The following is a 24,048-nucleotide window of genomic DNA, read 5'->3' as shown; positions in this document are numbered from 1 at the left end:
TTAATGGTATTAAGTCTGAAAGCATTGTTAATTTACCCTTCAAGTTTTAACAATATATTAAGTTTAACACTACTTTACTTTTTATAAACACATAAAGTCACGTATCGTTAACTATCTTTATGCCTTACAGCAGAATCATAGATGTCTGAAGATTAACTCAGCATAGCTGAAAACTTTTTGAATGAAAATAATTTTCGATATAAATAATTCATTTTAAACTTTCTAGCTTTCTGTCGATCAATATTACGAGCTTGACATAAGCTGCTGTTATATATAGTTCCGAAAAATACAGTTATAACTGAGAGTGATACAAAAGTATTCACTCTAGAATCATATATTGGTATGGCACTTCGATAATACCAGTTATTTTAAATACTGCCACTTACTCTGATATATTAGCCAAATATTACTTAGATTTTAAGATTTTATTGCAGAAAGCAACAGAGCTGTTTGTGTCAACCACTCTGTTTGTATAGTGAAAATAAGTCAACGAAGGCATGATATTTAAATAACTTTTAGAAAGTCAAATAAACAAATCAATTAAATAACTTTTCAATGATAAAAGACAACAATTGATCAAGATAATTTTAATACAGTGAATGTGAATTTATAATATTAGGTAAATGATAGAGTGATATCTGTGTTTTGCAATTATGGAATGTTTCCAATAATTATTTATTTTCACTTTTATTATACTTGGTATCTATAAGAAGAAGAGAAAATATTATTTCTCACTGACCCCACCTATCATGTAGCTTACGAAAGGGATTCATGGAAAAAATCATTATTTTAGGGAAAGTGATAGAATAACAAATGAAAAGAGTTGAAGAAATATTCAGTTGAAAACAAAAATGGCCTGTGAAATGAGTAGACACAGAAAGTATTAGAAGATCAAAAGATGAACATTCTCAGAGAATAAGGAAAAGATGAGCTGAAGTAGGGAATAATGACAAATTGTAAGAAAGAAAAATACAAGGTAATAATTATATTATAAAATAATGACAGTGATAACAAATTAAAATGGATAACATTATTGAAGCAGGAAAAGGGGTACAATAAGAATTAGGTCAGTAAAAAAAGAGAGCATAAGAGGGAGATGTTAACATTAGGACTGGGAAATTGGAAGAGGGGAAAGAAATAACGTAAATGAAGCTTCATTAAAGAAATCTAAAATAAGTAATATGATACAATGAGAAGATGGTTATGATAAGTTTATGGGTATATTGGATTGGGTTTAGTGGATTAATGAACACAAGGGAGATATACATGTAATTTTACATATATATAAAAGATATAGAAGCTTCAAAATTGTGAAATAATAGGAAATGCTTCAAAAGAATAAAGCGAAGGAGCAGCTATAATTAAGTAAAAAATATCTAGCAGTAGATAAGTGAGTAACATAACACTTAAAAAACATTTCATAAAATTAGTTAAAATACGTTTTGTGATATAGTGAAGAAGATAAAATAAAATAATACATATTTTAATTAAAAGAATAGTGTAAAGTAAGGAAATGATAGTATAATCTAGAAAACATTCAAATGTATTTATAAAAAATGAAAAGAAAAACAAAATTATTCACACAAGATATATATAAATTACTTACATAAAAAACAAACTCTGGACAAGAGAAGTGAGAATATAAATAAAGCGTTTTGAGAAGAAGTGAAAAGATGTAAATATTTGTATTTTTTTATAGCAAAGCAAAATAGGACTATCTGTTTAATCCATCCAGGGGAGTCAAAACCCTCATTTTAGCCATGTAAGTCCGTAGAGTTAACGCTGTTTTAGTGGGGGCTGATATAAATGTAAAAAAAGCAAGGCAGGATAAACACCACTACAGCAATTTATGAAGGACTTAAATGAATACATAAAAAGAACTAAAAACAACACTGGAACATAAAATTAAGTTACAAAAATTGGTTTGAAAATAGCAATATAAAATTAAATATAAAAGCAAAATTCTAGAGTAAACTCAAGACATAAATAATTATGTAAAGCAAAAACGATGGAAATGAAAATAAATAATTTATTAAACAGAATACTGTAGTATACATAGCACCTAAAAATGACGAATTTATTCAATTTCTAAATCCGTAAAGTAAGAGAACCAAACATTATGAATGCATTGTTTAAAAGTCCAACAACCATAATTTTAGGAAGCCATAAGTGAAAAAAACAACAACATAGAATGTTAAACTTACAGCTTTTGCTACATCAACTACTAAAGAGACCTCTCATAAAATTCCAGAACAAATCAGTTTTGCTGGAATATTACATCTACAATAAGGTTTTAGTTTTAAATTTTATTATTCACGTTAATAATAAAAAACTTTAACGGTATGAATTAAATAAAATAAATGAATTATAATTAACACATTTTTAGTACTCCACAAATCAGATTTAAAGGTAAAGTTTAAAGCATAACACTATTTATTTTAACTTACTTTAACACTTTTATTATATTTCTTATTTCTTTTCTACTTTTTCTTGTTCCTCTTGAAACTTTGCTTTTGTGACCTGTGTAATGAAATTTACAAATTTACCCATTTTCCAGAACATTCCAGGTAGATTTAGTGCTGAGTAGTGATAGAGAGTTTTGTCGAACTTACAAGAATTTTCAAGAACGTTCTAAAACGTTGTAGAACGTACGAGAATTTTTTAGAACTTTCCATAGTAACATATATAGAGGGGCTCACCACCAACAACTTCAGTTTAGTTCTAGCTGTCTAAGTGAACATATAGATCTATCTGATTTTATCGGAGATGGAATCAAGAAGCTGCAAGTATTTTCCAGACGCATTCTGCTATGTATGTAGCCATTTTATCAAGACAAGAGCAGAAACGTACTCTGTGACAGCATCTACTAAAATGTGTGAAGCTTGCAAGACATATTTCGGCAAGCCTGTCATGAATCAAGACAAACCCTGGGTACCTAATTTTACTTGCGAGCTCTGCAGAAAAATCTCTAGAAGGTAAGACGAACAATTTTTTCTTGCTTGAATAGTCAGATTTTATATTATATAAATTCTAGACCTTTTAAAACTTAAATATCTGTTAATTTATTTTTTTTTAATTTCCAATAGTATAGAAAAAAATATCACATAAAATATTTTGCATGGACCTCTTACATATTAGTAATGTATGAAATAAATTTATTCTTCATAATAACAATTTTATTTTGCTCTTTTGCAGAATGGTACAGAGGAGGAAAAGAGATCCATGAAGCTCGCTATTCCAAGAACTTGGCGTGAACCCACTGACCACTCAAGCAATTGCTATTTCTGCATGGTGGCCCCTTCCAAATGTTGGGCTGGTAAGAATGTATCTGCTATCATTTATCCGGACCTTCCATCATCCATCGCCTCAGTGTCACACTGCCCTGAGCTTCCTGTACCCACTCCGCCACATACGTTGAATTGATTTAGATTACAGTCGGAAATCTCGAAAAACTACTCACTTCTTAACACTTTTGTTCATTTTTCTATAACTTTAGTACAAATACATGTAAATCTTGATTCATATGCTGTTTTATTCAGACCTTATATAAATGAAAATGTGCAAATTTGTCCGTTTTTACACTGAAAATACATTGATTTCTAAATTTCATTATCTAGGTCACAAAAGCAAAGTTTGAAGGGAATAATGGCTATTTTCTTTTCTTTTACAATATAAACAATTAAGAAATAACAAATACTATCTAGGAACAGAATTTGTGTTACATAGTGTTATTAATTGTGTTCAGCCAAGAATATAACATTAGTGTTTAAATCCTTTCATATGCTATGTAATTTTATGATCATAAGGTTATTTGTATTGACTGTGTTATATACTATCATGATTATTGAAGTTGTATAATGTTTTGAAAATTAATTATATTTAACATATATATTAACAAACTTATCCTTCCGTAAATTTTGTCAGGTTTTGTGGGTCGTGCAGGATGCGAATAACAAATGTGTTTGATAGTGTTATAAATGCCTTTGTAATTTGTAGTCAATCTTATCTTCCTATACCTATACCTACAGCTTAAAGCACAATGTATAAGTTATTCTTTGCAAGATCGATAATAAGATGGAATGCCTAAAACGCTCCAATTCATCATTCGATTTTCGTACCAAAAACTATTGAGGTACACTACTGAACAAAATCTTAAGGCCAATGAGCATAAAGAAAAAATGTGCATTTTGCGTTGTTAGACTCAACCACTTATTTGAGTAGAGCTTCAAAAGATGACATTGGCCTTAAATTTTCGTAAAGGAATAGCTCAAACGTATGTTATTTGAGTAAACGTTGTATACAATAAAAACATCAGGAAAAGTTACTCATTTTGAAATCTCTAGCACTGTTTTTTTGAATCACAGACAAAAATTTATTTTCCAACTAAGATTTAAAGCTCTATTTTAGCTATTATTCATTTCGGTTGGACACTAATATGTATTATCAGATGGCGGTGAGAAAAAAAAAGTTTAAAAATGGCGGTGTACAGTATAAACTGTTTTATCTAGAATTCAGATAATCCAATATGAGATGTAAGAAAAGTTATTATTATAACTATACACATCATAGCGATTGTATTTGTTGTATTTGTCTATGATGTGTTTCACTTAAGGCTTACTAAATGTATGAAGAATATATATTTTGCTGTAATTATTTCTTTCTACAAATGTAGCCACCCGTTAGTACAGCGGTATGTCTCCGGATTTACAACGCTAAAATCAGGCGTTTAATTCTCCTCGGTGGGCTGATCAGATAGCCCTTTGTGGCTTTGCTATAAGAAAAACACAAACACACTACAAAAGTATTGCATTATAATATTTTTTCACAAGGACTTCTGGGTTTTCTTCAAAATATTTATTTTTAACTTTTTTTAAGATTACAAAGTGTATACTTTTTTATGATATGAAAGCTATGATTACTGTCCTACTGTTTTACCATTTTTAAAGAATAACAACCTTCTTCATAGTTTTGCATCAATATCATTATTCGTGTATTTAGATATCGTTTCTTTCTATCTATAATAAATAAACGTATGTACAGTGATTTGTTTATGTTATATTTACTGTACTTTAACCAATCTAAGCTGACTGACCAACTTATCACAGGGTGTTAAGTACGAGATATGAAGAAAAAAAAATATTTTGAAAATGCAATTAGAAGTGTAGTCGATACAACGTTTCGGGGAAAGTACACCTATCAAACTATTTTTACACTGTTAGTCATAAACTATGTAGTGTTATTGCTTTTGGAACATTATATATTATACGAATCATAAAGTTGTGTTCTGATGGTTCAAAATGTACAAAACTGACTAATACTTTTTATCTATTTGTACTAAAAACAATGGAATATGGATAAACCCAGAGCAATAAAGACAGGCAGAAAGAAAAACATAAAATAATCGTACAAATGACCCGATCCGCTAACACAAAAGTCAGCGATAAAAGACCTCCGCGTGTCCCGGATAACATTATAAAACACATTCTAGCAGGATTTCCGTCTTAAAACAAGGTTAACAGCGTATAGATTTACCAAGATAAGGTTTCCAGTCACGCCTTTCGTTCAACTTTAATATAACTGCAAGAACTTCAGGATAAAAGGGAATTCATACTGTTCTGTTACAACAACAAACTGGTCAAGTCTCAATGAAAGTCTTTGGGTTGAACCATTAAACTTGATCAATAAAGTTTCATATGGCACAAACTCGCGTCACCCGCTGATACAGCGGTAGGTCTATGGATTTATAACGCTAAAATCAGTAGTTCGATTCCCCTCGGTGGGCTCAGCAGATCGCCCGATGTGGCTTTGCTATAAGAAAACACACACACACATCCACGGTTTAGCTTAATCACTACACTTAAACCATCACATTCTTAATAACATGTAGAACAATTGAAACATGTTTTATTGCGACACTTTTTTACTTCAGATTTAAAAGTTGACTTGTTAGTTTTCTGGTCTTGGACTATGTCAATGTTCCAGTCACGGTTCTGATCTGGCGAAGTAGACATCGAAAATAATGCCAAAAATCTTCTTTTTGTCTGACAAAAACAACCCAAACCTTTACAAAATGGTTAATGTTAGTGTTAAAAATGAGATACAAGTGTTATTTTATTTATATAAGGGAATCAACATATACATAAAGATATAAGTTGACTACTGGTTTAAATGCAGTAAATTACTGTTACTGACAAGTAATGTAGTTATTAATCAATTATCATAACGTAAATATTTATTTTTTCTATAACTTCTACTTTGAGTTTTTCCTGCTTTTTAACCGGTTGTAAATTATATGTAAAATGTGGGAAGTTAAACTGTGTCAACCTGCAGGCTAGAGAAACTACATCTATTATGAACTAGTCATGCCATTCTGTGCTGCTGTTCAGCTTTGTGTCATACTTTTTATATAAAGTTCCTAAAAATATAAACATTCGATTTATGAAATACTTTATATTTTAAAAGAAGTTAACTTATTTTGCTACTCTTATATATGTAGGGACAAATATGCGCATAGAGTCATGTATTTGCCCAAAAATACACTGATATATCGTAACAATCTAATAAAATCTGAATATACTATAAGTTCACTAATACTTCAGGCCTGGCATGGCCGAGCGCGTAAGGCGTGCGACTCGTAATCCGAGGGTCGCGGGTTCGCGCCCGCGTCGCGCTAAACATGCTCGCCCTCCCAGCCGTGGGAGTGTATAATGTGACTAGCTGCCTTCCCTCTAGTCTTACACTGCTAAATTAGGAACGGCTAGCACAGATAGCCCTCGAGTAGCTTTGTGCGAAATTCCAAAACAAACAAACTAATACTTCATAAAGAGAAAATTATATAAATAAATTTTAGATGAAAGATATTAATCTGATTTTTCTTTACATAAATCTACGTAATAGGCTATCTATGCTCTGTCCACCATAGTTATTGAAACTCGATTTCTATCACTTAAGTCCGCAGACATCCCGCTGTATCATTGGGAGAGACTGTTGTTTTTTTTCCTCGAATTATTGTTTCACATACGGTTCAAATGTCTACACTGTGAATGAGAGAGTTCGTTGCTCGTGACACGTTGTAGGAAAAAATGTACTTTGCATTTTGGGCTAATTGGTTCATTAGAAGAGTGATAGTCAAAACTTATTACTTACCAATAAAGAGTAGCCCAAGAATTGTCAGTAGTAGGTGTTATTTTTTCTCTAGACTATTAATTCCAGGTTAGGGGTTCGTGTAAGTGTGTATGAAATTCTGAAATAAAGTATTGTGTATCACACACCACTTGCACATCTCTCTACATGTAAAGTAAGACATGTACATGTACAATCATTTTTTTAATTTGCTCTGAGTTCTTTTTCCGTATTTTTTACCATTATTGTGTGTTATATTTGTTTAATGTTAACTCATTCACCAGTTGCTTAATGATTTTAACGTTTATGAATATCTTAGTTATCTCTTTGTTACAAGTAGAAATAAGTACTACTAATTTTTCAAATATCCGTCACTTCTACTGTCAATTTTCCATCATACAAGTTTTAATAACTGGAAAACAATTAATTGAATAACCATATAATATTTACTTTAATATACAGCTTTCCTACCTTTATCCAGTTGTTTTCTTTTGGTTTCACGTCATCCAGTCAATAGCGTAGATTTTTTAAGAATGGGTCTTTTTCATAACATTTCAATATTTAGCTGTAGCTTCTGGGTACTGAAGAAATCTTAGACACTTACAGAAAGCAAATCTTTTTTAGCGTCGAAAGCTGTTTTAAAACTCTTCTGTGAATATGTCCCCCACTGGCCAAACACTTACGTTTTTGGTCTCTCTCGCTTCGCTTCTTCTTTGTGGGTATTTGAGTATGTTTAATTTTTAAATGCCCAGAAGGGTCAGGTGCACAAGACCTCTTTCTCTATCCCTAGCTTTCATGTTGGCTACTATTAAGAATTTGTTGTTGTTGTAGTGCTTTTGGGCCAAAGTATCCCACAGTACTACTACGGCCCTTTGAGGGCAATATCCATGATTTGCATTTTTTTCCCTTTATTCATTTATATATATTTTCACTTTTATTCCATTTTTATTTTTTTCACTTTTATTCGTATTTTTTTTTCTTTTTCCACTTGTATATAAATATATATATTTCATTTTTCCATATATATTTATCAGAAAAATAAAATAATAATGAAAAAGAAGATTAAAAAGAAGAAACAAAACATAAAAAAGAAATAATACTAGTTTTAAGCGTCTAGTGCATGGTGGCCAGCTTGATTTACATTTCTAATATATATATTTATAGGAGAGAGGTACTTAGGACTGTGTTCATCTTATGCGTGGTATCTGTCGAAATCATACATTAAATCATTTTTATGCCAATTCTTATGAAAATATTTTAGTGCATTATGCAAAAGTCTTACAGATATTGTCTCTATGTTTGAATACTTGTGCACGAATGTGGATGAAGTACTACGTGGTACTTTATACGCTGAAGTTAAGATTGAATTTTCTATTTTTTGTACTTTATGTAATTGATTTTGTGTTATGTTTATCCAGGCAGGAGATGCTTATTCTATTTTAGGTCTAATGTATGTTTTGAGGATTTTTATTATATTATCAGGTGATGTACCTTGATTTTTACCTAAAAGACTTCTTGCATAATTAGCTCTTTTCCAGATTCTAATCAGGATATTGTTTGTATGCTGTATCCACGTTAATTTGGTATCATAAGTTAATCCTAAAAATTTAGCAGAAGTAGCAGTCTGCAAAAGTGATCCGTTCATCTATAACTTTAGCGAATATTTTTTCAGTTTATTTAATCTGCTGAATGGTATTACTTGGCTTTTCGGAATATTTATTTTTATTCTATATTTCTGACAGTATCTTCTAAATTATTCAGGACTGGTTGGAGGTTTGTTGCTGCTATTGAAGGAGGGGGCACTTTTCTAGATCGCTACATCGTCAGCAAATTGTGATGCAAAACCTAAATTTAGGTACGGCAGTGACATATTATTTACATACATGATAAATAAGATAGTTGGTCTATCTCATCAGTTTGGTATGGTTTGTTTTGAATTTCGCGCAAAGATACACGGCGGATATTTGCATTAGTCGTCCCCAATTTAGCAGTGTAAGACTAAGCGGAAGCCAGCTAGTAGTCCACCCACCGCCAACTCTTGGGCTACACTTTTACCAACGAATAGTGCAACTGACCTTCACATTATAACGCCCTCACGGCCAAAATGGCAAGCATGTTTAGTGTGACGGGGATTATAACCTCCGACCTTTGGATTACGAGTCGACTATTTCATCCGAAAAAAAAGAAAATTATCCAAAGAAATAACGGTGTTGAATTTCGCGCCGATCTACACGACGGCTATCTGCTCTAGCCGTCTCTAATTTAGCAGTTTAAGACTAAAGGGACGACACGTAGTTATTACCATCCATAGCTGACGCTTTGATTACTTTTTACAAACATATTGACCGTCTCATTATAACGTCCCCACGACTTAAAGGGCGAAGATGTTTTGTTTAACGAGGATTCGAACTCACGACACTCAAGTTACGAGTTGAGTCCCCTAATCACCTGGCTATGCTGGGGCTTGGATTACTGCAATAGAAAGAGAAACTTACATTAAATATTTTTATTTTACAGTATATTAATTTTTTACAAAAAATAAAATATCTTACAAAATGGTGGCCATTCTAATTTAAACTCAGCCTAATAAGAAACGAAACACAAAAACGAAACAATATATATTACTTGGTATTAATATTTTGTTATAATTATGCAATGCCGTGTCATTTTTATTATACAGTAAAAAGGTATAACAGAATGATCAGTCCCATATATATTATAATATTTAACAGAAGAATATTATTTGATGGACAATATTTTGTTAATTAATAATTTCTTTAGAGATTTTACCTATTTGAACTATAGATGTGTTTTTGTTTAAACAATTGTTTTAATGTCTGTATCTTTCGAACATTGACTGCTTTCAGTAAGAATGTTTATCATATCCACTGAGAAAGTAGAAACGTCAGCTGTCCTATCTCTGGTGTGTAGCCAGAATGATACGAGTGAACTGTATGGTATCTAAGCGAAAGGAAAAAAAAGTCCAGGACCTTGGAAACATGTTCAACATTCCTGGCTTCAATAATAAATTAAGTATATGTGAATGTGATTATCAACTACCAGGACAAACTCAGTCCAGTTAATATCTCACGAGTAAATATTATCACAATAGCGTGCAGAGAAGTAGATGTTATATGTAACTATATGGACACTGTTGTAATTTAATCTACCTTATGAACGATGCGCTTTGTGAAAGAAATGATTTTAACACCACTGGGTGGAAATTAATTGATGATCAATTATAAAGTGTAGAAAAGCCGACAGATAGCAGCATAGGAAACAAGAAAGTCATTTCAATGTTATAGTGTTAAAAGCCAAGGATCAAGTGCCAAATGATACATCAAGATTCAAACGTGGTGTTTGTAAATTCGAAAATTTTATATAAAGTAAAAATATCCTGCTGTGCGTTAGATGCCATCATGGATTATGTCAATTCTATAAATTTAGAAAATCGGAATTGTCATTCTTGATGAAATCCGAAATAAAGAGATAACAAAATATTATTGCTTCTGTTATTTTCCTTCTTCACTTCCCAATTTTATACCAGGTTCGACTCGCAACCTGAGCATCGCGGATTTGAATCTCCATCACATCAGTTTATAATAACGCTTATTACTAATAATTATTACAAATGATGGTTTATACACATGAATTTCATAATCTTTCAAGTAATACTGAGTCTTATATCCGGTCTTAAACTAAATATTTTATCAACGATCCAGGTCCACGACGATCAAATTATTTCTCATTTGACATTGTCACACCTCGCTTAAGCTAACACTGTATTCTCTTGGCTAGCCTCACATCGTCACAAGTTCACTTCTTACCGAAGAAGATATTTATTGTTCTCTTAGAAATAATAATGTCTGGAATAATTCATTGAAGAAGTTGAACGATTCTGTTTGAATGGATACAAAGTTTATGCGTATATAATTATATCGCATATAGCTTTATGGAAGGGAATAAAAAAACACAGAAAGAAACGAATCTGAAAAGCTAAATAAATTTTCTATTTGTCTTTAAACGTGTTGAATTGAATTCGAGAAATAGCAAAAGACAAATAAATTAAAGAACTGGCGCATTGGAGCAGCTATAGAAGTAATTAATGTAATAGAGACGCTTGGCTAGTACATTGAGACATCGGCAAGTCCTGAGGGGACATTAGAATCCAGACGGAACGTTGGGATTTTATGTTTGCGTGTCATCTTGTCTTAAAGTATGAAGACATATATTTATTAAGAAAAAGACATTTCTCATATTTATTTAAGCTTTTATAAATAGTTGCTGAATTGTGAACGTGTAATATTCCAAAACTTTAAATTTTTCACACTCATAAACACGTACTTTGATGAATAAGGTAACGAGAATTTCAAATATTTGATTAATGAAAGGAAACGTGACAGATTTGTTTCAGGCGAAATGAAAGAGACATGACTAACTTTCATAAGCATGGTTACATTTTATTCATTATTATAATCGGAATTAAAAATGAAATGTAGCACTGTCTTTAAGATGAAGAACAGCTGTACAAGACGGATCACAGCACATGTTAGTCTTAACTCTCTAAAATTAACAGTGTTATAATGATAGCTTCCTACCAGTTTCGATGCCAATTTTGATTTCATTCCTTTAAGTCACCAGATCAAACCGTTTTTTATCTCACCTTGTTTTAACACCTATGGAGTTTTTAATGAGATATCATTATTTTTGTCAATATACACCAACAAAGTAAAGCAAGTCATAAATTGACAATCGATAGTACCCCACATTAGCTTTAGGAACCCAACCCTGTTATTCGGAAAATACCTTTTCTTTACAGGACGAAACAAAAATGTGGTAATAGTTTCCTCTACAGTAACATTATGGAATTTAGATTAACAGTTCCATGACATCACCGCATCCAATCGCTACAGCTTCATCGAACATCATAATCTATGGTTATTGTTTAATTTACTTTCTTTAATTAACGTAATTTCATAACATTTAGAAATTTGTGCTGATCAATAACTTGTGCAAATTAATAATTAATAATAATCGTCTACCCGAATGATTCTTTTGAAAACTTTATCTATAAACGGTTAATCTAGTTTGGTTTGACAAAACAATATTTATGTAACAGCACGACCTTTTACTTTGTAATTTTTCTCCTCTAAATAAGCCATCCTTAACCCAATTAAAAAAACAAAACAAAACAAACTAAAAGCGTCCACTTTTACTCTTAGATGAAGCTGTAGTACAAATGCTAGACTGATAACTCACATAACTTTTTTTCATATTTAATCGGTTGTTGTTGAATAACTTTGCACGTGTGACTTTTATTTTTACGAAAATGTGTCTTGATTTATCAGAGCTCTTAATGAATTTTATTCACGTTTAAATTGTGTTTTGATACGGAAAACAATATTTACAGAAAAAAGAAATTTTTGAAATTAATCCTAGTCATATGTGTGTGTGTGTGTAAAGGAAGACTTATAAAAGAATAAAGTAATGATTGAATTGTTTATCACCAGGACAGTACGACAAAAACAAATCCAAACAAATATAGGTTTTAGTTATATTTTTTTACAGAATATAGTTTAAATTTTCAATGTGTATTTCATAGCAATATACCAGGAAACTCAAAAAATGAAAGGTTTGTTTGTGTTTCGCACAACGGTATACGCGAGCTATTCGGGCTATCCGTCCCTGAATATGCAGTGAAAGTTTAGAGAGAAGACAGTTAATCGTCACCGCTCACCGACAACTATTGGGTTACTCTTGTACTAAAGAATAGTGAGGTGGTTAAGGCGCTCGAATCGTAATCTGAGGGGCTCGGGTTCGAATTCCCATCGCACCAAACGTACTCGTCCTTTCAACCGTTGGGGCATTACAAAGTGACGGTTAATGACACTATTCGTTGGTAAAAGAGTAGCCCACGAGTTGGCGGTAGGTGGTGCTGACTTGCTGCCTTCCCTCTAGTCTTACACTGCTAAATTAGGGACGGCTAGCGCATATAGCTTTCATGTAGCTTTACGCATAATTCAAAAACAAACGAAGAACAGTGGATTGATTGAAACATATAATGTCACATCGGCTGAAAAAACGAGCACATTTGGTGGGTCTAGGATTCGAATCCGCCACCTTTAGAGATCGGATACATGTACTCTACCCACCTGCCATGCCAGTCCGAAAGCAGGAGACATAATATTAATATTGGGGGATGAGATTAGAAGTAACGTAGAGAAAGTTAAATTGTTTAAGTCAAAGAACTGGAAATAAAACATACTCACATTATAACAAAAGAAAAAAAGAGTTTAAAAAATTTGGTCCATAAAATAAAACTCTTGTAAACTAAATGAACAGATGAACTGAACAAAGAGTAGCGAATAAATAAATTATTTTCTGGTTGATATCACTTTATAGAAAGGTTTGTCAACTATACATAACAAATAAGAATAATTGGCTTGATATTCTATAATTAGTATAGACTTTTAGGTAGTCCAAGTTTAATTAAGCTCAAATTTAGTTATAATTATTTATAAAAAGTATACAGTTACACATGTTACTGTTGATGACCCTTTGAGCTACAAAACATCAATCAGTTAATAATTGCCCCCCCTAGTGGCTCAGCGGTACGTCTACGGACTTACAACCTTAAAAATAGGGTTTCGATACCCGTGGTTGGCAGAGGACAGATAGCTCATTGTGTAGCTTTGTGCTTAATTCAAAACAACAACAACAGTTAATAATTATAAGTTCATTGATTGCCGACAGATGACACACATTCCCTAAAATAGTTTTTGTTGGAATCTAATCGTTTCTAAAACACTCATAGAGAAAAATTATACTTTTATCATGATTTTCAAGTGCAAGTGACCGTACGTAATAAAAATTGTCAAGGAAAAATGCTTCAATAGATTAACGTTGTAGTGTTAGTATTAAGCCATTCTTAAAACATTTTCGAAAATAAAAATAATTTTACGTTACACACAATGACACGTTTTTACGTAATGATTAGAGATACATAATTATAATTTCAGAAATGAAATTGGGAGCTGAACTGAATTACTATTATTATTTAGGACGTGGATATACTAGTAATTCCAACACTTACAGTCTCTAGAGGCGAACATATATATAACAAGGGTAATTTTTCCTGTTTATTATGTGAGGTCGTTTCAATGAACTGATAGCTGATTAATTTGATGACAGATAAGAAAAGTCAAGAGTATATGTGACTTTCCTCTCATTTTGAAATTTCCTCACACAAAAGTTCACATTCCTCAACTGGTAATCACTTTGTTAAACTTTGTATATATAATATACGACGATTTTTGAACATAAAGAAAAAAATTCACACGTTATACTGTTAAGTATTATAATTTACCGTCGACTATACTTTATCCAATTTATTATGTTATGTATTACGATTTAAAATAGCTTGAAACTAATCCAATTGTTCCAATTTATAATAACGTTGGTAATAACCGTTATTATCAATTGTATTGTTGTTTGTGTATTAAAATATATTTGTGTTAAGACAGAAAGTTGTGTGTATTAATCTTGTTGCCAATATCATACATTTTATACCTATCCATATTCAATTACCTTCTAAATTCGAATTTCAGGCTATTTCAAACGGTAATACGTAAAATAGCAAATCAGAGACTCATCCAACAAGTTATAATACCTAAGAACTAGTGTTTATGAACCCACAAATTTGTAAATTCATAACAATGAAATACCTGAACAAACACTAAAAATTAATTCAATGGACTTACGTTTTATCTTCAGATGATGAAGAATTCCATTAGCGTCTGTTCATTTCCAAAAATTACAGAGGTTTAGACTCAAGTCTTGACAAACAACTATAAGAAACAGTCAAATAAAATTTTTCCAGCAAAACAGTTCAACAGATATGTGTTGTTTATCTTTACTGTCACTGGCCACATTTACAGCAATTTCCAAGGAAGGAGTTATTTTATTCTTCACACAACGATACGAGATAGGCACTTATAGTTTTAAAACATATGAGAATTAGTAAGAAGTATGTTAGTGAGCTATGACGTAAATATATTACAGTCCAATATTGAGAAGCCTTCCAGGGAGATATTTCCCATTTTTTTAATGATTCTCTTGGGTCTTTTAAATTGAGCAACAGGAGGTTAATTTGATGATAGATAAATATTAAACCTTAAGATATCTAACTGTCTCTCATTGTACATTTTCCACTCACCAAAGTTACAGTGTACTTGAAAAGGAAATCTGTATGGTTTGCAAATTTCTAACTTTCGTTAGTTGATACGATGGTTTCGCAAACATCTTATTTTACAACATTATAACTATTGAGAATTTATTTGAAACTGGTTTGATTTAGCCTCTTTGGTGGGATATCTACTGATATTCTATAATCTCGTTAAAACAATCTTAACGTTTGATATTTTGATAGAATTAGAAGTAACAGTTTAAATAAAATTAAAATAACTCACGCTTAGCTTCTAGACATTTAACCTCTACAGAATATTATTTCGTTTGTTTACAGATGACAGTAATCATGGATTGATCATTTCCAGCCATCGTATTAGTAATATTACTTTTAACTACCTCATGTTCGTCCCAGTTAAGTGAAAAACGTGGTTTTACTGACCAAGGATGTATGGGAAGGTACGATAGTACCAAGTTTGCTCGGCTAAATCGAATCTGTGAAGAATGTTATAATGTTTACCAGGTTCCACTCATTCACAAATCCTGCAGGTGATTCCTAGAGTTTGTATTATGTAAATTTAATAAGCTGACAGGGTATCGGTAGATACAGCCCTTGGCCTGCACTCTGAGGGTTATGATTTCAAACTTCTGTTGCGAAACATGCTCGTCCTATATGGTTGTTCACTGGGCTAGCCATGGAGGTGTAAAGTATCTATTGTTACAAAAAATATTGGCCAACCCCAAATTGGTGAAGGCTAAAGTTGTAGCAAATAAAAACAGATAGAAAATATATAATATCTGTGTATGTTTTTGTGACTTGTGACCGTAAAAGTAATGTGAGGACTGATCAACATTTCTTAGTATATTCTGTACTAATCTTCTGTTCTGATGATTATAAAATTATATTTAAACATACAACAGTAATACATCAATAGTTATCAATAAAGTAAGTAATTATAGTTTAATGGAGAAGATGACAAGTCCATGAACCCCTACACCCCAATTTCAAACGCCCTAACTCCATGGTAAAATGATAGTTAAATTTTGCTGTTATAGCTCTATTATTTCTCTTTTTACAATTTTCCTCTTTTAATGTTCTCTTAAATGATATATTTCTATTATTTCTTTGAAGGTTCTAAACTTCTTTCGTAAAAGATTAAAATAAAATTAAGAAAATGTTTCTATATAATTATACAAAAGAGGATATTTTTAAAATGTATCCTATCCTTTACTGTTAAAATTTAAAAAATGTTATTTTTGTTCTGCAGAAGAGAGAAGTATCAGTGTATAATTGCTAAATACATTCAATCTTTTTGTTCAGATCAAATTGATTCAAGAACGACATGTTCACCGACTGTATCAAGGTTCTACTTCTAGAGTCTGAGGAACAACAGTTAAACAGCATGGTGGGAGAATTATTTGGAAAAAGGCAATAATATCATCTGCTGAGATGTAGTATGTTAACACGATAACTTATAACTGGATCCAAGTTTCTGTTATATTCATGAAATAAAGCAAATATAAAAAGAGATATAGTTCCAAGGAATGTTAGGAATGTTTTACAAAACTAAGTTATATCATTTTTTGTATCTTGTAAGATTACTGCTTATATTGTGTCAGGAACAAAGTACCAAGAACAATTTCAATTTTTTGTAAAAAAAATCTTGAAGAACATTAACAAATTTACAGAATATAGAAACACGGATATAAACTAAATGTAAACAAATTTAGGTTATTATTAAAAAGAAATACAAAGAAAAAAATTCGAAATATATTCAAGATTTTCAACACGCATATTTTTGAAAAAATTAAAAAATACCACAATTACTGTGATGAGTTTTCTTTCTTCTTCACTAAAACGTTTCATATCCATTTTATTTATATTGGGAATCTAAATGACGCTTTTGTCATATATTCGTTCGAAATATATTTTGATGTGCTCAAAGAACTAATACTAACAGCATTTTGGAATTGTAAAGTAGTCAGATGAAGCTTATATAGTAACAAAAGTGTTATTATTTCCTTCCAACTCGGTTTGAGTAAGTATAGTAGCTCAAAATACATCATGTTGATAGGTAACAAACAATCACTAAAATATAAACACTAGGTTGTGTTTGTGTGTGTGTTGTTATATTCATTACACTTATAAATATGTGAAAGTTTAAAGTGCACAACAGATGATATTTAATTTAGAATTAAAAATGGTCTCTAACTTTCACGTATAATAGGAAATATACAGATAAGTTTCCATGAATCTATTAAATATTTTCTAACATCCAATTTTTAAAGATTAAATATTTAATGCAACGTTTACTGACAAACTGTATTAAATTGCTATGATATACGAAATACTACGTTAGTAATATAATTTATAAACTATAAATATCAATTTCAAATGCACTCTTTGATTCAACTTTAAAAACGAATTAGCTTCTCTCAGGGTATGGCTGGTTTTAACCTAAAGTTGATGCTTATAGTTTTCTGAAAATTTAGCCTGTACTTTAGTACAAGGAACAGGATGAAAGATGACAAAAAATATGATATTTTTTCTCGATATTATCACAGGTTTTCTATTCGATATAACTAATAAGGAAGGTAACATCCTATATGTCTTATAACCGGTGGAAAACATTTTGAAATCCGATTCTATTGATAATATAATTTAGTTATAATCACTTGTAAATATACGAAAAACGCCCATGCTACAATACGTTACTCTTTATGCTTCGTTAGTAATTATGTAATATCAAATTCTTAACAATTAAAATTGCAGAAGAAAAAGACTCCTAAGGATATTTCTTGTTGGCTTCTATTCGTTTCCAAAATTGCATAGAAAAAAATAGAGATTTACGTTCAAATCATGACAAACAAGTGCAATAAACATTCAGAAATAAAATTTGTCCGGCAAAATAGTTCAACGCGTAAGGGTTGCTTTTTGTATTACCACTTAATCACTCTTAAAGCAGATTCACAGATGAAATATTTATAGCCTTCACATACCGATACGAGATAAATAACTATGATGTCAGAAAACACATTGAAAGTTATCTCAAACTCGGTATTGAATTAGAACGTAAATATATTAATAGTCACAGTATCACAGCTTCTTGGTGGGAAAATATATTCCAGGGGTTATTTTTTCCACATGTATACATTTCTCTTAGGTCGCTTGAGTTGAGTAAAAGATGGATTATTTGGTGACATAGAAGTATAAAACCTAAGGTTATCTAACTCTTTTCACATTCTGGTTGGCAAATTTAGCGACAATCTTTAATTTAACTTCAGTAAATTCAGTGTTTAATAGTTTGACAGATTTACAAGTTACAGCTTAAATAAAAACAAAGTATCTGATGCTTAGATTCTAGAACTTAAATCTTTATAGAAAACCATGTATTAAAACGAATCCCTGTAGGATTGAAAGGAGTGGAAAGTATTGAAGAAAATTATATAATTATATAAAGAAATATAAGTCAATAATTGGTTCGATGAGTAAGGTATTGGATATTTTTATCTTTTCTATAAAGGATGACGTATTTCATTATATTATCCTGTAAATATGAGTATATAGTACTTCTGAAAGGAATATAAGTATACCTTTAGTAGAATATTTTTGATTAAGTACGCGCACGTATTCTACAAATATAATAAATTACAATTTAAAATAAATTCATTATTACTTAAGACAGTATAAAGATAATTATATATTTATAAACGACTGGTATGGGTAGAGAAGGCACTAATAGAGGAGCAAACAACGCTAGTGCCTTCTCTACCCATACCAGCAGTTTTTAAATATATAATTTTCTTTACAAGTGGTTTTCTCGTCATCACGTATTAGTATAAAGATAAAGGTTTTAATTACTTTGAAAAGCAAGTGGTTTAATTTTCGATTCAATGTTTCGACTTTAATTTTCGTCATTTCTCTTCTTCTGTAAAGCTCGATAATTGATACGTGTTCGTGTCTTCGCAGGCATGACAAACATAATTTGAATTAATACGTTTTGTCACACGGTTGTGGGACAGATAAGATAAAACAGAAGCCAAAGATGAATAACGTATGTTTCTTTCTTTCCTTTCCTAAGTCTAGATTTTTACCAATAGCAGAAATTCTGAAGAAAAAGAAATGTTATCTTTTTCTTTCATTTATTTAAGAACATTTTGTGTGGTGTGGATGATACATAAAAATGTTTTACTTATAATTAATGATAAAAATACCGTTAATTATTTTTGAAAGCATGTAAAACAAGTAACTGTATGATGTTAATTGTTATAATTCGTCTGAGTTTTTTCCTTTTTCTTTTATAGCTGGTGCAAGTTTTTAATATTGTATTTCCGGGAGACAAACTGTAATTAATTTTCTTTACAAAAGTGAACTGTGTACTTTTCTTGCACATCAATTACAAATTTCACACACATTTAAAAAGAGTTATGTTTTTTGGAGGAATCATGAACCTAGTGTAAACAAATCTTTAAGTGTTAGTAGCCGAATCATTCTCCTTCTTCAGTAGTTCTGCAGTGGGACAGCGATAAGTGTTTGATTCCCTTGTTGACATAGCACATAGTCGAATGTGGTTCTGTTATAAGAAAATCCACACCTTTTTTAATCTTTAATTTCGAAAATAAGCTACATAAGGATGACAAGTGAACTTGAAAAAGAAAAGAAAGAAGATAAGGATGAAAGTGGAAAAAAATAAGACAAATATTTCAATCATAAAATGGTTTCTATTGCAAAACACTCATAAAATATTATTCTAAGGTTCATTACAGAAAAGGTATAATGACAGAAGCTAAGATTGGATCCAAACACAAATATTTCGATAAACAAAGTGATGAACCAATCTCGTAGGGATTTTATTCTACATTTCAAATCGAGACAGCTTAGTCTGCTGTGTAATAGTTATTTGATCAATTGATAGCTTCACTTCCGTTCGTGACTTGTTTTGTTCCTTTTTTCATATTCAGTAGCCAACGATAACTTTCTTCTTATTCTTTAGACATTCTATGACAACCGAATTACATGAGCATCTTATTATTATTCTGTGTATTTTACTTCTTTATTCACTATATCAACAATGTGTGGTTGTTCAGACTGTTCCACAAAACTTGATTCCGTTCCCTAGAGATTACCGAAGTTACTTTGTCATAGCTGATATTAGTTATCATAAGAAAAATATGTTCCTGAGATTAGTGTTCATTCAACATTGGATCATCTTTTTAGGTTCTTTTGTAAGCCTAAGGCAAGCAGACATAATCAACTCCAGACATTATTTTGAACAGAAAAAACAACATAATATTCAAGAATAAAAGTTTTACAAAATACAATATGTTTTCTCCATATTTTAGAAAATTAGTTTTAGATAATAACCACATACGAATATGTTAAACATGAATCACAAAAATAAACATAAAGAACCTCATAAAACTAACATAATAGATACGCACAATAAAAGTATTTTAATGCGAATATGTTACCACGGGAAACATTATATCATTATGTTAAATATTTGAGAAAAAGAACAGAAGAGACTTTTCATACAAATACCTAAATTTATATACAAAGACAAACACATGAAGTGCGAAATCCAAGAATGGTTTACCATAAGCTTAATGTAATCAAAATATGTTCAAATTTTAGAAATATTTACCTTACTTTATTGCAGCGAAATATAAATAGCAACAATAGCCTGTTTTTTAATATAAATGATAAACGTCAGTGAAGTCTTGAAATACACAATAATATGGTATACAAGACATTAAAGGAAAATACACTTGTAAATAAAAGTACCATTTACATTCACTGAAATAATTATCATGCACTGAATATAATATGAATAATAATCACCTTTCTTAAAAAATCAATGTTCCTAATCACCTCACTAGACAATATAAATGATAATTTCAAAAATCTAAGAAAAGCATACAAAGAAAAACAAGTATTTTTGAAAGTAGTACTTTGAGTAAAATATATATCAATAGTATATAAAAGACTTTGTGAAATAGAAAGAAGGTACAAATATAGATATCGTTTCAAATATGATCAAACTATTTAGTGTCAGCAGCTTCCATCCGTAATAAAGTATTTCAACTGCCATAAAATAATTTTACTAAACTGTGTCTTCATTCAAATGTGTATTTTGTTTCTAAGACTTTCTAAGAAGAATACAATCATGTTTTGATAATTTTTTTGCATTTTGGTTAGTAACACTAGTTTATTCAACAGAATGCAGTTGTCCTCTATTTTTTTTAATAAATATGTTGATACATAGATAGCGCTGCTGAACCTCTTTTAACTGTCACTTAGTGAAGGAAAGCCGTTTGGAATGTGACAATCAGTAATTCTGACCACAGTTAATGTGTGTCATTGACGAGGATATTTTTTTAAATTATGAGAAAACTTAACTTGAAAAACAACGCAAAGATTCTAGAATTTTATACGATTGTCAGATTTAGTAATTCTCTCATTTAGCATTAGGATCCTTAAAAACAACAAATATTTTTCCTACTATACTTTATATCCTGATATTTAATAATAAAGAAATAGTCCTGGAGTAACAGAGGTTAATTTTAATGTGCTGTAAGCTAAAAAGAAGAAGATCAATGTAATAAAATGTGTCATTGTTATTTCCAGCTATCAATATCTAGAAATATATATAAATATATATATTATACATTAAATAAGATACAAGAATCAACTAGAAGAATTTACAGTAAGTTAGGGTTGTATTCATCTTTTAAACTTTCTGAATAGACATAATCTTTTAACAATTTTCGTGTTATATTTAAAAAAAAAACACCTTTGAATACATAAAGACACTGTCTTCAACAATTTACTTTTGTGATTATTTATTTGAGAAGTTATGCTGCCGTGTTTGCTTTATTCAATACTGTATTAAGCTATTTGAAGGTATCTGCGTTAGCCTTCCCTAATTTTGAAGTTGCAGGCTAAATGAAAGGCAGTTAGAGAACTTTTTGCATACTTTTTACCAACTTAAAGTGTAATTATTACACCCCACAAACATAGCTAAAAGGACTGACATTTTCAGTAATCATACCTGCGACCCACAGATTACAAGTCGTTTGCCCTAAACACCAGGCTAGAATTTTCTCAAAATTAATCATACTAAACTTTCAATTTTAAAAGCGTACAAATTAAGAGGTTCGTATGAACAATAATATGGTTTTATTTGTTTCAAATATAATGGGGTTTCGTTCTATTTTTATTTAAACAAATGTATGTTAAGTTACAAACTTGCGACGGATATAGTACAAATAGCTCATTGTGTAGCTTTGACTTCAGTAACTGAAAAACAAATACTAATAAATCTCAGAATTTGCATTTTCATGAATAACAACTTTGAAATGACTGTTTGATGTCTGTAATAAACTTTTGATGTACACATTTGTCATATTCATATTACAAATACATAATGTACTGTTTCAGTATTTTTATTTCTTAACATTAGTTTAATTGATATAAATAACTGAATAAAAGCATTGATTAATTGAAATATATTGTTGTTTGTAATAAAAATAAAGCTACATAATTGGATCTCTGTTATCTATCCACAGTCACACCGCAGTGCTATTGGAGATGGAGGTGAGGATTTCTATAGGTAGCATGTTAATCTTGTGTGTGTTGTACTACACGATTATTCGTTTATTTGTTTACGATCTACATTGATGGTTGTTTTTCGTATTAACATTGAAATTATAGACAATTATCATATCTGTCCATTATTTTAAGTAAAAAATGCTATTAAACTTTATAGAAAATTATTTTGCTTCAACTTGTCTTGTGCATCATGATACGTAGTTTAAAGTTTCTATCATATGCTAGGAACTCTAGACAGATGCTTCACGTTTGTAATGTTTAGCTTACTCCATGGTTTATAGTTTAGTTTAACTTACAATCTACCCAGAGGACTAGTTTTCTTTACTAAAATAATTAAACCCTAGATGTGCATAATACATTAAATTAACTTACGTAGGCAGGACGGTCGCGTAAAATTTTCGGAACTTTAAATAAATGTTATATCACATAACCTGTATAGTAGTATAGTGTGTTTTTCTTTTAGCAAAGCCACAAAGGCTATCTGCTCAGCCCACCGAGGGGAATCGAACCCCTGATTTTAGCGTTGTAAATGCGGAGACATACCGCTGTACTAGCGGGGAGGCCATAGTAGTATAGCTTGTTTGTTTGAAATTGAGCACAAGCTAATGTTTCTAATGTTGTAAGTCCGCGGACTTTCCGCTGTTCCATTGGAGGGCAGAATAGTTGGATTTTGTAATTTTCACGTACTGTTACATACACGCACACAATTACCAGTAACTTAGCAGAACTTAAAAATTTTCTTCTCAGCTACTGACTGAATTTTATCATCAAACTTGTTTTTTACTGGAGACAAATATATACACCAAAACTTTACTTTGAGCATCAGACAGTCGTTATAATATATCTGCTGTTTCTTTTTCTTAAGGGTAACGCTACACGATGAGCTGGATCCATCGCGAGTATCAATAACCAATTTTTAATATTTCAATCCCTTGACTTATTGCTGAGCCGACAAGAGGACTGTTCACTTATTATTTTTTATTAACATTTTTTATAAATAAGAAGTTGTGTTATACACTTAACAGACGGCCATAATTGCTATTTCATGCGAAATCAATATTATTAAAAACATCATGCTTATGAGAAATAGTGGTGTAATATTTTCAAGTCGCTAATTAACGTTTCTCAGA

At 30.8% G+C, this 24,048-nt stretch overlaps 1 long non-coding RNA gene across 1 annotated transcript; it reads left to right on the top strand.

The window, feature by feature from the left end:
* Positions 1 to 2,438: 2,438 nt before the first annotated feature.
* Positions 2,439 to 3,644, top strand: LOC143227177 (uncharacterized). Its single transcript, XR_013014922.1, has 2 exons — positions 2,439 to 2,975; positions 3,196 to 3,644. It is a non-coding gene; the product is annotated as an uncharacterized LOC143227177 (long non-coding RNA).
* The last annotated feature ends 20,404 nt before the right edge of the window (positions 3,645 to 24,048 follow it).

The sequence above is a fragment of the Tachypleus tridentatus genome, chromosome 9, assembly GCF_004210375.1.
Source record: "Tachypleus tridentatus isolate NWPU-2018 chromosome 9, ASM421037v1, whole genome shotgun sequence".
Classification (NCBI taxonomy): Eukaryota; Metazoa; Arthropoda; class Merostomata; order Xiphosura; family Limulidae; genus Tachypleus; species Tachypleus tridentatus.
Note: the sequence above shows the minus strand (reverse complement) of the source record. Positions and strands in the feature narration are given on the sequence as shown.